We start from the raw sequence: 13,634 nt of genomic DNA on the forward strand, positions 1-13,634 counted from the left end.
ACTCTTGGCCCAAGCTACAAGACATTTCATTTTATGGCCAAAAAGAATTATTGCAAAGCCAATGGTGAAGAAGGCAGTAGCGAAGAAGGCCACAAAGAGTGCATCATTAGATCCTGTACTCCTACTTCTTCCTGGTAATGTTGCGCTTATGTATTCCAGTTTGGAGGTTCTTCATTCCATAGTGCCAAACATGGATAAGCCTATTACTTTCAAGATGCCGCTAGGGATTGTGGGTTCAGATATAACATACGACTTCACCATTGACAAGAAGGACCTCGTTCAGTTCCTCAACTTTGAGGAGCTTGATATAGTCTTCATACAACTTGCTATTTTGTAAGTTACAATATCATTTTCTTATTTCATGTTATACTTTCTGCATGTCCTAATGTTTCTTATTTGAACAACAGGCATTTTACTCAAATCTGTCGGAACGGAGGACTTAAAGGAACATATGGTTTTATGTGTCCTCAAAGGGTGCACAAAGAGCTTAATACTGTGGAAGCGAGGTTGATCTACATGATGACCATAATGACTCAGACCAGAAAGCTAATATATTTTGTACCTTACGTGGAAGGGTAAGTGTATTATTGTATTTGAGATACATAAGTTGTATGTGTAGGATTATAATTAACGTGGTTTTTCTTTTGCAGTTATCATTAGACTCTAATTGTTTGTGCTCCTTTTGATAACAAATTTTACTAGTTCGATTCACTCTATGGAAGTCTATCCGAAGAAACCAAAGATGTCATCGACACGTTAGTTTATGTTTATATATTTATTACGTGTGAAGTTTATAAAAACATGCTCTAATATCATTTTCTTTTATACTATTGATAGGGCTTTTTATGATTTCAATGTTGTGGTGATTAAACAGAATAGACAACTACCAATATGGATTCTCCCAAAAGTATGTTGTTTTGAACTAAATATATACTTTTAAACATTTTTAGATGAATTAAAGTTAATGTTTATAATCAGTAATGTCTAATATTCAATTTTATATTTCATTTTGTTAATACCGTTGTCAACAAGGACATGTTGAATGTAGATATTATGTCATCCCCTATATGGATGACATCATTGAGACAAGAGTGATTGAGAAATTAGACGAGGTAAAGATAAGTTACGTTGCATGACATTCTTCAATTCATTTCACATTTTTGATTAAGTTTACTATGTTATTTTTTATTAACAAGTATTTCAAAATGTTGCGCCATACCCTATGGATGACCTCAACTTGATGAGAGACACTTTGTCAACAACATTGCTACAAAATGTTGAAACTTTCAAATAGTTAGGTCATTCCTCAAAAAATTCATTGTTAGATATTTTCTCTTAGTTCCCTCCTATATATGTTCATTATTTCTATTGTACAGACAGAAGTAGTTACTTTTCTTTCAAGATGCTGGTTCTCTTGGTTCCTATATGTGTTCTTTGGTCTTAGGTTCTCCTTAGTTCTATTTGTTCTCTATTTTTGCTTTGTGTAAAAGAAATTTTAGTGCTTGCTGCATATATTAACTAACTAGTTGATTACTTATTCATATGGTCTTGTATGTTTTGCGTATTCTGCACTGCCTACATTTATTTGGAACTGTAAACTACTGGGTGGTAAAAAAGAAAATCACGCAGAATTTAAAATAAATAAATAAATTTTAACGGTGGTTATTCAAATAACCGCTGTTAAAACCATTTTCCACGGAGCTTATGTAAAAAACCGTCATGGAAAGTTAACTTTCAACGGCGGTTTAAATTAAACCACCATTGAAATTTAACTTTCCACGGTAGTTTTTAATGTAACGGTCGTGGAAATCTAACTTTCCACGACGGTTTTTTAGTAACTGCTTTGGAATTCTAACTTTCCACGGCAGTTTTTTACATAATGGCCATGAAAAACCGCCGTGTTTTATAAACCTTTCAACGTCGACTGTATCAACATCGCTTCCAAAACCGCCTTGAAAAACCACTAATAATCACCATTAAAAGCCTTTTTTTTTTCTGGCAGTGCGAATGCTTATTTGCATATAATGGATCCCTATTTGCATATAAGTTTATTGCATAATATGAATACTCATTTGCCTATAACATGTGCTCACTTGCATATGATGGATCTCTACTTACATATGGATTTATTGTCTAATGTGGATACTCATTTGCATATAACAGATGCTCATTTGCATATGATGAATGCTCACTTACATATAACATATCCTTACTTGCATATGATCCTTATTGCATGTTAATTTTTAATGCAAATACTAATTGCATATGACTTATCCTTATTTCACTACCAAAAAAAAACAGGGGATTAGTGATGAAATTTAGCGACGAAATTTTCGTCGCTAATTCCTCACAAATTTTGTCACTAAATTAGCGATGGAATTTAGTAACGGAAAATTTATGTTGCTAAATTAGTGACGGATTAAATTCCGTCACTAAATTAACGACGAATTAGTGACAAAATTTTATTCTGTCACTAAATTCTGTCATAAGTTCGTCACTAATTCAGTTTTAAATGATTAGTGACAGAAAAACTCCATCACTAACTCCCTTTTCGTCACTAATTTTAGTCGCAATTCTGTCACTAATTTTGAACTTATTATTAAAATAAAAATATAATATATCATAATTTTTAAATAATATATTATATAAAATTAAAAAAATACAAATATTATAAAAGAAAATAAAAATACAAATATTATAAAAGAAAATAAAAATAAAAATATAAGATATACTTATTATTTAGTTAAATATTTGGATAAAAATATAATTATTAGAAATTTTTTACTAAAATATAAAAACTAAATTCAAATAAATAATAATATATATTAAATCATGTATATAATATTTATAATATATATTTGTATTTGTTATTAGAAATATTATAAGTTTTTTGCATAAAAATTTCGTAGGTGCTTCTCAGCTCAATTAGCAAAGGCTTCAGCATGCGTATAGAAGGTTTCAAGTTTGAACCAACACTTCTTCACAAATTGAGCCAGTTTGTGACGTGGTGATGATGTGCACAAGGCGATGACTTGGCAACTCATAATGATGGACACGTGGTGATGATGTGGATGCTGGGAATGACGTGGCCGCATGGGAGATGACGTGGACGTTGGGATGGAGTGGCTATGCGGTATTTTAAATTTACAAAATGAAAAAAATTTAGGGACGGATTAATGACAAAAATTTCTATAACCAATTTGTGACAGAATTTTTCATTACAAATCCGCCATTATTTTGTGATAGAATTTTTGTGAGTATCGGTTACTAATTAGCGATGAAAAATTTCCGTCGCTAATTTCTATTGCTAATCCGTCAGTAATTAGTAATAGAATTTTGAATTTCGTCACTAATTATTTAGTGATAGTGGAATTAATGATGAAAAAAATTCCATTGCTAATTTTGTCTCTAAGTAAATTCTATCACTAATTTTGATTAGTGATGAAAATTTTGCTGCTAATTTGATTTTTTTTTGGTAGTGTTTACATATAATGAATGCCTACTTGTATAAGAGTTCTTATATCATTGCATATAATGAATCTCATTGGATGAAATTTGCTATATGAATCACACGATACGATGCCATTAAGTAATATAAGGGGAACAGAATATAGTTATACCTGGATATATAGAAATGACGAAACGATATTTTCCATGAACGACATTTTCTACGGTAACGCGTTACTTAAATTAGTCAAGGGAAGCATCAGTATTGGAAAAAATGGGGTTTGATATTACAAGATTAATGCCCAATAAGGCTGGCAGGTTGGAGTTTCAGTTTGTTTACTAAAGAATTAGTTGTTAGAATCGCCACTACAAGTCATCACCGATAGTCTTTTTTTTAAAAAAAAAATAACGATTGGTTTATTTAAGTGAGTTCATAAACTCAAACTGATTAAAAAAACATTATGTTAAAAGAATGGCTTTTATTTAAGCCTAACAACATTGTATTGGATATTAGACAAAAAGGTGTCAATCCGTCTATTTACAGGTCAAATTTGATGTTAGGCTTGTCTAAATACAAGAAAATTCTGTACTCTATTTTTTTTTAATCACTCCACATAAAATATGGCTCACAAAAACAAAAAGAAACGAAAATGCTGGAAATAGGGCATTTGATATCAATTCAAAATAAAAGTATTCTTATAATATAAAATAAAATAGGTCATGTAGTGATGTGCGCATACTCATAAGTAGAGCTGTCAATAAAGGCCAGCCGGATCCTAAAAGACTAGCCCTTGAAGGGCCAGGGCCTAAAAGAGCCAGTCCTTTAAAGCTTACATGCTTTAAAATTATCTAATTATTAAAGTCCGGCTCTTGGACATGTGAGTTCATGACTTAAAAAAGTTAGTCATTTTATGTTATTTTTTAAAATTTAAATTATTTTCAATTATTTTAAAATAAAAAAATAAAACAACAAAACTTCTAAGATTTTTTATTTAAATTATAAATATAAGTAAAATAAACTAATGGCATATAGGAAAAAAATTAAATACCAATAAACTATTGTAAAAAAAAAATCAAAATCTAACAAAACACGAAAAATAGAAAGATAGAAACCTAGTAGCTAAATATTAACAACATCAACGTCATTATTATCTTTATCTTCATCTTCATTAGTATCACCAAGATCAACAATATTTGATTGTTCAAACTACAAGTGAGCTCTTCTTCAATGAAAAATATATTAAGACAAATAAGAGTTTGAATATTTGTTTGAATAAGAAAAGTTTTACACTTTGTTAAGATATGTAAACCGATGGTAAATGAAGATTTTATAGCTATTGTAGTCATTAGATTGTTAAGAATATGAGTTGTTATTTTTGAAAGAATTGAAAATTGATTTTAATTTTTCTTTCACAAGTCCAAGACATCTAATTCTTTTCGATTATCTGGCTTGAGTATTGATTCTTCTAAGTATTTTTCTAATTCAAACTTATTTGTAAAAGACTAATCCATATCTTTATAAATATATTGATAATAATAATAATAAAAAAGCAAGCTTAAAAAGGCTGGCCCTCGGTCCTAATGGGGCGACCTTTTTATTTTTGAGTTCTATAGGGCTAGCCTTTTTAAGCCCAATTTCTTTTTAAACTACCTAAAATACAAGCCCGGCTTTCCACTTAAAAAGGTTTAAAAGGGCTAGCCCGATAAACTTGGTCCGTTTTGACAGCTCTACTAACACATACATTACATTTTTTTCACATCAGAATTATTTGTATTTATATTTTTTTAATTTTTTGGTTAATATTTTTGTTATTTAAGAATGGCTTATCACGATAATACATGAGATGACTCTTTGCCCCTTGGTGTTCGACAAGGGACACTACTTAAATTGCGTTAATTAGAAGGGCCAAGTTTTCTGGAACTTCTTATATTATTTTTTTTTTATAAATATATATGTTTATATTTATGAGTGGACTTAATATACTCTTTTCAATGTTAAACTTGAAGGTCATTAACTGCACGAGTCATTTTTATTTATATATCCCTTCTAATAAAATAAGTATGTTTTGTTATGAATATAATAATATCTTTATGGATTTCCATATATCTCCCATTATCTCCTATATCTCTTAGAATCTCTGATGTCTCTTATTATCTCTATATCCCACAATTATTTCCTATTATTATGTAATCTATAGATTCTATCAAAGATATAAAGATATGCCTATAAATAGAGATCATGTATCATGTATTTAGTACCCTTGAATGGAATGAGAAATATTCTCTCTTTTTGCTCATATCTTCTTCTCTATTTATAACATGTTTAAATTTATAAGTGGACTTAATATCATTCAACTTTGATTCAAACTTGGGCCCACAATTTCTCTTAAATGTGAGTGAATCATAATCCACTTTATATTGAATCATTTTCGCCCTTAATGAGAAAAATTTATATAATGCCCACGTCTTTACCATGAAGTCATTGGCTCAAAGTGACCTCCTCTCCTTTTTCAGGGTCTTTTTGGCTCAATGAGATAAAGGAGAGGGGAGGGATTTAATGGAGGCAAGGAGAGGGGAGGAGAGTGGAAGGATTTTAATATTACCTTGTTTGGATTTATAAAAACGAAAAGAATGAGAGGAGTTTTAATATTACCTTGTTTGGCTCATGAGGGGAGGGGGAAAAATATTTTAACAGACAATTTTGCCTTTATTTTATTTAAGATATAGACATAATGGTCACAACATGGCAAAATATTACCCTTTCCTTCCAAATCCTCCCAATTTTGGAAGGGAGGTTGAGGAGAGGAGGGGAAGGAAAAAATTTTTAAATTTTTCCTCCCCTTCTAAAATTTGTGTGTTGGCAAACAAGGAGCAATGATTAAAATCCTTCCCCCTCTCTCCTCTTCCTTCCAAATCCCTCATACCAAACACATCCTTATTGATCATTTAAAATTTGTTTGGTACGAGAATTCTTATCATTATGCACTCACATTAATTACCTAATATAATTAAGAAATATTTAATATTTTTGTACCACTATATCTAGTGGCATGTTAATACTTAATAGTCCTCAGTCCTCTACTATAAAGGAGAAGTAATGTATTTTTCCCCTTTATTTATTAGTCACATCATTAAATTTTATCATAAATATACATTTATGTCATTAATTTATTGAGGTTGTTAATATAGGAGCTACTTAACTAATTTAGATAAATTAAAAATGTTAGTTAAGTTAGCCATTTGTAACAAATATGAGTTGATTTTTCTAAATTATCCTTTTAATCAAGACTAGCCTTGAATCGAAACCTCCTAAATATGTGTAATCAATAAGAATACTTTAAAGAATGAATTATAAATTAGAGAGACAAAGTGGATTGAGATCTTATATTTAGGATTAAATCAAATTCTCAACTAGCTTTTATATTAAAAACCAAAGATGGTTTTTTTCCCCCATCTATTGTATAGATTTTTATTTTCTTAATATATTTAATAGTGATGAAGTTGAAATGAAAGGTTATTAAATTTTAAGGCTAAGTTAATGAGGTTTACTTTTTTTTTTTTTTGGTTTTGGTAAAAGTCGGTGAAGGCTACTTGTACATAAATAAAATCAGAGAAATATTAAACAAATCAAATTTGAACTTTATTGAGGAATATATTGTCTCAATGTAATTTTTCTTTCATAAAGGTTCAAATAATAAAACCTTATCCATGCTTTAGAAAATTGTTTTCCTTCCACCTTACCTAATTGAATCTTTTCTGCTGATTGTGAACAATATTTTTATAGTCAATATTAAAAAAAAAAACACCAACACATCATCAAACATGAATGGACCTAAAGATCTGTGTTAACTTTTAATCCCTCCTTAATCCTTGTCGTTAGCCAATTAATTATCGCCTTAATATTGGTCGTTCACGAGTGTCTGGTGGTTTACAGGTATGAGGAGCATTTTCTGTCTCAGATTTTAATACTTTTGGCGCCAATGGGAAGGAAGTAATTTGGCATGAACGTTACCTCAAAGGAGCTAATAGACAAATAAATGATCCTAATTAAGTTATTTAGTTTTGAAAATGTGTCGAGCCATGGTATTTTCAGCCAATCTCCATCAATTTCAACGAGCCCACTTATGTTCATGTCGTCTAATTAATTTAGTCATTCTATTTTTTTCTAAGTTAGAAATAACCAAATTATATAGATTAAAAAGTTGGTTAAAATTGGTTAAACGCAATGTGTGTGTGTGTGTGTGTGTGTAATGGCACTAATTTTTCAAAACATCCTTATTTATAAAAGAGATTGGTGAGTGAAAAAAATGAGGGGGAAAAAGAGGTGAATGGGACATGTAATGAACTGATGCCAAAAATTAAAAAATGCCTTAAATATTTAGAGACCTCCAAAGTGTAGCATATAAAGAAAGAACATAATTATTAAAAAATATTGCTTGTAAAAGAGCATAGAGAGTGACGTTTGGATAAATTTGACTTTTTTAAAATGTAAACTTTAACTGGAGATATATCATAAATAAAATTTAAATATTCTGTCTAATTCTAAATATACATATAAGAACTATTTGGAATATTTAATTTGATTTTAAATATAAAATTATGATCCATTTTTCCAGATTTATAATTATTTTTTCCAAACTATTCCTATTGATTACATATGAAAAAAAGGTCTTCCATCAATGAAGTATCAATCATTGGCAAAAAAAAGAAACTGAAGTAACATTCATTAAATATATACATCTATTTTAAATAATTAACTTAACTATTTTTCAGTAAACTAACTATTTAGTAGGGGTGTGCATGAAGCCCAAATGCCCGCTAAGCCCGCCCAAGCCTGAAGAAAAATTGCCCAGCCCAGCCCGAAAAAAAGGAGCCCGAAAAAGAATGGGCATCTTTGGGCTGGGCATTTCATGGGCAGGGCTAGGCATCGGGCAGGACATGCTGCCCTGCCCATTTGGCCCTGCCCAGATTATATTTATATATATTATAATTTATAAAATAATATTAATATATTACATTTCTTTACCCCCAAAAAAAAGTTATTCCCTCCTCTTTGCAATTTAATTTACTATTGTTACATGTCTGTTAGTTTTCCATCTTAGGGATCTAATTTTTCTAAAAAAACAATAGTATCTTGCTTTTAACTTGTTCTTCATGAGCTTTATTGAGTACATCCTATTGTGTGTTGCTGTTGTAATGTTGGCTATTTATAAGCCCATCTTCCCTTATATGCCATTAACAACTTTCTTTGTTAGAGAATGGAGTTCATACATTACATATTTGTATAAAATCAACAATTTTGAATATTTATACAAGATAGAAAACAAGATTGGGGTAGGAGCAGAGAAAGAAAATTAGGGTTTAATTATCTGAATTATATGTTTTATTTTTTTATTTAATTTATATTTAGTTATTTTGTATTAATTTTTTATGAACAAATCATATGATGGAAAGAAGTCTTTTAGTTGTATGGACTACTAACTGCATTGTATCACATAATAAGTGTTTGCATATTAAAAGTGGTTATATTAAATTATTATAAGATTTTAAGATTTTTTTTATTTATCTTTTTACAATTATTTCACCATATTTTTATATGGTTTATATTATTCCTTTTAACCCATTACTTCAGTTTTAATATCTTTTTATAATCCTTTAGGTAACATTTAATTTTTGCCACTTGAATGGATAATCAAGCTTCTATTACATCACCATCTCCAACCCTTAATGGAATATCTCAATGTGCTTCAACCCCTCTTCAATTTTTTCAAATGTTTTATTCTTTTCTCAACTTTATGGAGATTGACGCAAACCGTTTGAATTTCAAGGCTTTAATTACAATCTTGAGAGTTGTTTTGTTCTAAATGGATTATGAATATTATTTATTTAGATATTTGCTAAGACTTGTTTTAAATTATTTCTGGATAATTTCAATGTGCGAAAATGTAAAATTATGAAATGTAATTTTCAGTTATGGACGAAAGTTTTTTTACGTGTGACATCCGCAGGTCATCACTATTTGGGCAACGAAACCCGCCCTGCCCAGCCCGCCCATGCCCAGCCCAACCCAAAATAGTTAGGGCTTCTATGGGCAGGGCCGGGCAGCGGGCTGCAAAATGCAGCCCGTTCATATTTCGGGCCGGGCATCGGGCAGGGGTCCTGCCCTGCCCAGCCCTGCCCATGTGCACCCTTACTATTTAGCTCCTCTATTTGAGAAAGGAGGGTGTGGGGTTTGGTTTAATTTAAAACGTTTAAAACGGACAAAAAATGATTAAATTGAAGTTGAATAAAAATTATTTTAAAAAAATTAACTACACGTCATGAGATCCAAGTGTTAAGAATTACCATGGAGTTTTCATCGCTCGTGCGTGAGAGTTTCTAAGTTCTCCCTATGTTGACACGTGGGAGTCTAGTTTTTGAACCTAATAGCTACATGTGAGGAGGGGTTCGGTTGCGTCTTCGAAGATTCGACTTATGATTTTTCTGGTGTTGTTTTGTGATTTGGGATGGCAGAAGATCACGATGAGTTTACAATTAGTGAAACTCCGATTTGGTGTGAGGATAAGGCAAAGAAACGGCTGATCAGGAAGATTCTTGCGGATAAGGAGATTAGTAGAGCCGCGGCGGAATTGATTATTGTGTGAAGAGCTTGGAATCGATCAAGATTGATGTCTATTCAGAATCCTAAAGTACCAAGATTTGGAGCAAGGACTGTCACATATTAAATGCAAACTTGGGAGGATCTTATAGTAGTTTTGCAAGACGGTTGGGCTAAAATTAATATAAAATAGAGATGTAAGATGGAGAAGAGGAAAGAGGGGGAAGTCAGAATGTTGACAAGAAATGCCTCCTTCAACAAAGAAGTGAGAGTCAATGCTAAAGACAATAAGGCTTTTTGCTCTAGATTTGTTGAAAAGGTAGACCTGAAGTTCATAATTTGATGTGTGTAGATTATGTGGTTAAGGAAAGTTTCTTGATATGAGGATTATTTGGAGGAATTTCCTCAAAAAGTTTAGAAGATAATCTATAAGATTCAATAAATAGGTTTGGACATAACAAAATGCTATCATAAAGTGATAGTAGTAAAGTCTTGTGAAAACCCAATTATGCGTGAGTTAGGCTTGGTGAATGGGCTTTTTGAGCCAAGAATAAAACTACAGATAAGGATTAACTATAAATGCCTAATGGATAGTCATGAAATCTAAAAAAGTTAGCATAAAAAATATATTATATTACAATAAGATGATGTCATTACAACTCGCTTGCTAGATGATGTAACAAAAGCTCTTTTAATTTCTCTCCAAAATACTCCCACTTGGTGCAAAGAGAGATAAAAACAAGGCCATAGAAGCCTTGAATTAATTAATAAAGTGAGAAAAGGTAGTAAGCCCTAGGTGTATGGCATAATGGAATATACATAACTAGAAGTAGGGAGTCACAAAAAGGGAAAAAGATGAATTGATCATAGGAGTAACATGGCTTGGGGTGAGGTAGCGTAAGGCTTGTAAGAAAAGATAAGCTCATAGATTAGTCAATAGAAGGCTTCATAGATCGGCCAAATGAGGAGGCTTCATGGATTGACCAAGAAGGGAGGGGGTTGTCTTGATGCAGACCCTAATTTTCCTCTATAAATAGCACATCTTTCCTCTTCTCCCCTACCAACATGCCCATTTTCCTCTTCTCTATAAGAAGAGAGGCCTCTTGAGTGATCTTGAGTATTCTTGGAAGCTCTTGAAGGGTAGAGTTGCAAAAGAGCCTGAGGTAGTTACTTACTCCTCTCATATCTCAAGAATTGTTTGAATATAGTGATATTGTTTACCTATGAAAGTAAAAACATGATCAAGTGTCTATATGTTTTTTTCCGCATATGTGTATACTATGGCCAAGTGTCTAGTTATGCAAGAACATGTATGCTTATATGTTGAAGTTTGGTATTGCTATATTTATACACAATATTAAACATGTTTGTGTATATGATGGTTTTTGCTATTAAGATTTCTCTAAATCTCACCTCCTAATGTTTAGCAATTTATGGCTAAGTCCATCTATGAAGGAAAAAATAGGGTTGCCAAGTGATGGAAGCTATATTATCTCTTTTATTATTGATACACGCATATATTTATTTTGTCCAAAGTTCCATTCGTTGTTAAGCCAGAACCAACATCTCTACCTCCCTTAACTCAGCCCATTAACCAAAGCTCGCCACCGGCTACCTTGCACCTACACATGTTGAAGAAGTAATAGCATGTGGCTATCATTCTTACCCACATATTACACATGCTTAAATTTATATTGTAAATTTATTAATACTTCACACCTAATACTTGATGGTTATACATAAAACTGTTACTCATACATCTTGACACAAGATTAATTGATGGTTCTATCTTCAAATCATCAACTATTTAGAACCAATAGTTGAAAGTTCTATCTTAAAACCATTAAATATTATGTTTTGAAATACCTAATCTTAAATATTCCTTTTTTGAATTCATTCTCTCTATTTGCATTCGCGCACTCTCTCTAAGTCTTTGACTCATCCATTCGGGCATCCCCATCAGTGTTTAACACTTACTTTTTATCTTTTGGGTTCACAAGCTCTTCTTTGTCACTGTCTGCTATTACCCCCTTTATTATTTACCTTGTTACTTTTGTGGTTCTCCTCCAACATTGTTGCATTTTTGAGTTTATGGGTTATTCTCTTTCACTCTCGGTCATTGTTGTCCACTAATGTTTGACACTTTTTCACGGTGCGCCTTCTTACTCCAAGTTGGTTGCCTTTCTTTCTTTTTTTTTAGCATTTAAAATGATGAATTGAATGACATTGTTTTATGGTGCTTAAGGTAGCTCGTTTACATGTTCCAAGTTCATGGGTTTAATAGAATTGTTTCTTGTTTCTCTTTTTTGTGGTTTTGATTTCTATTTCAAAGTGTTGATATGTTGTTTACATTTTTGGGTTTATGGGTTTTGATTATTTCAATGTGTTCAAGTTTTATTTTGTTAAGAATGAATGGTAAGAATGAAAAAGAATATGAAAAGGGAAGAAGAGATCACATGGAAGAGATAGAGAAGATGAGAGCGATATAGATAACATTATTTCACTATTTAATAGTATTCTTTTATTTAAACTTGCATGAATAATTAAATGTTAGTTGAGATGTTATTTAGATTGTATTAAACTTGCATGAATAATAGTTTTAGGTGATAAGTTTTTCAAATTGAAATTGCCTTGTTGGTTTGGTATTATTGTTTGAAGTTAAAATAATAGATATATAAAAGGTGTCATGTATCCGAGAAGTTGAAGGAACTTCTAATTTATGTGTTGCTAGATCTATTTTCTGAATGATTTTATAGGGTCTAAAATATATAGGAACTAGTTTTTTGAGAGCCCTTTAAGGCTGCAAAAAGCTGCCTATATAGAGTTATAACTTGAAAACCCACTACCCAATCTGAAACTCCATATCCATCCTATGCAAGTTAGCTTTCTGCTTCATAATGTATAGATGATGCTTAGCTATCAATGAAATTTGTTCTCTTCCTGCGAAAGATTTATCTACAAACCTCCACAATAGCATTTTGAGGCATATAGGGAATATGAATAGCTGGCTTTTGTCCACTTAACAATTCATGAGGAGTAACCTTAGTGAAGGTGTGATAAGTAGTATTATACAACCACTAACCTATTGCTAACTATTTAATCTAATCTCTAGGCTTCTCCTAGCACATGCATTATGAATAAGTTTCTAAATAGCGATTTAATACCTCAGATTGGCCGTTCATTTGACAATAATAAGAGGAAATTAATTTTTTCTAATAACTCCTTATAGAAATTACTAATAAAAATAGAATCCCGATCACTAATAATTTTCATGGGAGTACCATGTAGGTTGTAGATTATGTTTAAGAATTGCTAAGCCAAGGTAAAAGCTAAATTGGGTCTTTGCCCAAATTGGATCTTTGCCATTAGTAGGAAGTAAGCATACTTACTCAACTTATTCATCATTACCCGAATTGGGTCTTTGCCATTAGATTTAGGTAGCCTTCCAATGAAATCTATTTTAATGCTCTCTTGTACCTTGCTAAGCACTGGGAAAGGATGTAACAATCCCATATAAGCTATTATCTTATATTTGTACCTAGCACATGTATCAAAATTTTTAATAAAGTCTTTAATTTCAACAAATAAT

At 31.3% G+C, this 13,634-nt stretch overlaps 1 long non-coding RNA gene across 1 annotated transcript; it reads left to right on the top strand.

The window, feature by feature from the left end:
• The first annotated feature begins 544 nt into the window (after window positions 1-544).
• Window positions 545-904, top strand: LOC114759788 (uncharacterized). The gene is made up of 3 exons (XR_003741962.1): window positions 545-575; window positions 651-755; window positions 838-904. It is a non-coding gene; the product is annotated as an uncharacterized LOC114759788 (long non-coding RNA).
• Window positions 905-13,634: the final 12,730 nt, after the last annotated feature.

Source organism: Neltuma alba, unplaced genomic scaffold (assembly GCF_004799145.2).
Source record: "Neltuma alba isolate B1F8T4 unplaced genomic scaffold, ASM479914v2 tig00010901_pilon, whole genome shotgun sequence".
NCBI lineage: Eukaryota > Viridiplantae > Streptophyta > Magnoliopsida > Fabales > Fabaceae > Neltuma > Neltuma alba.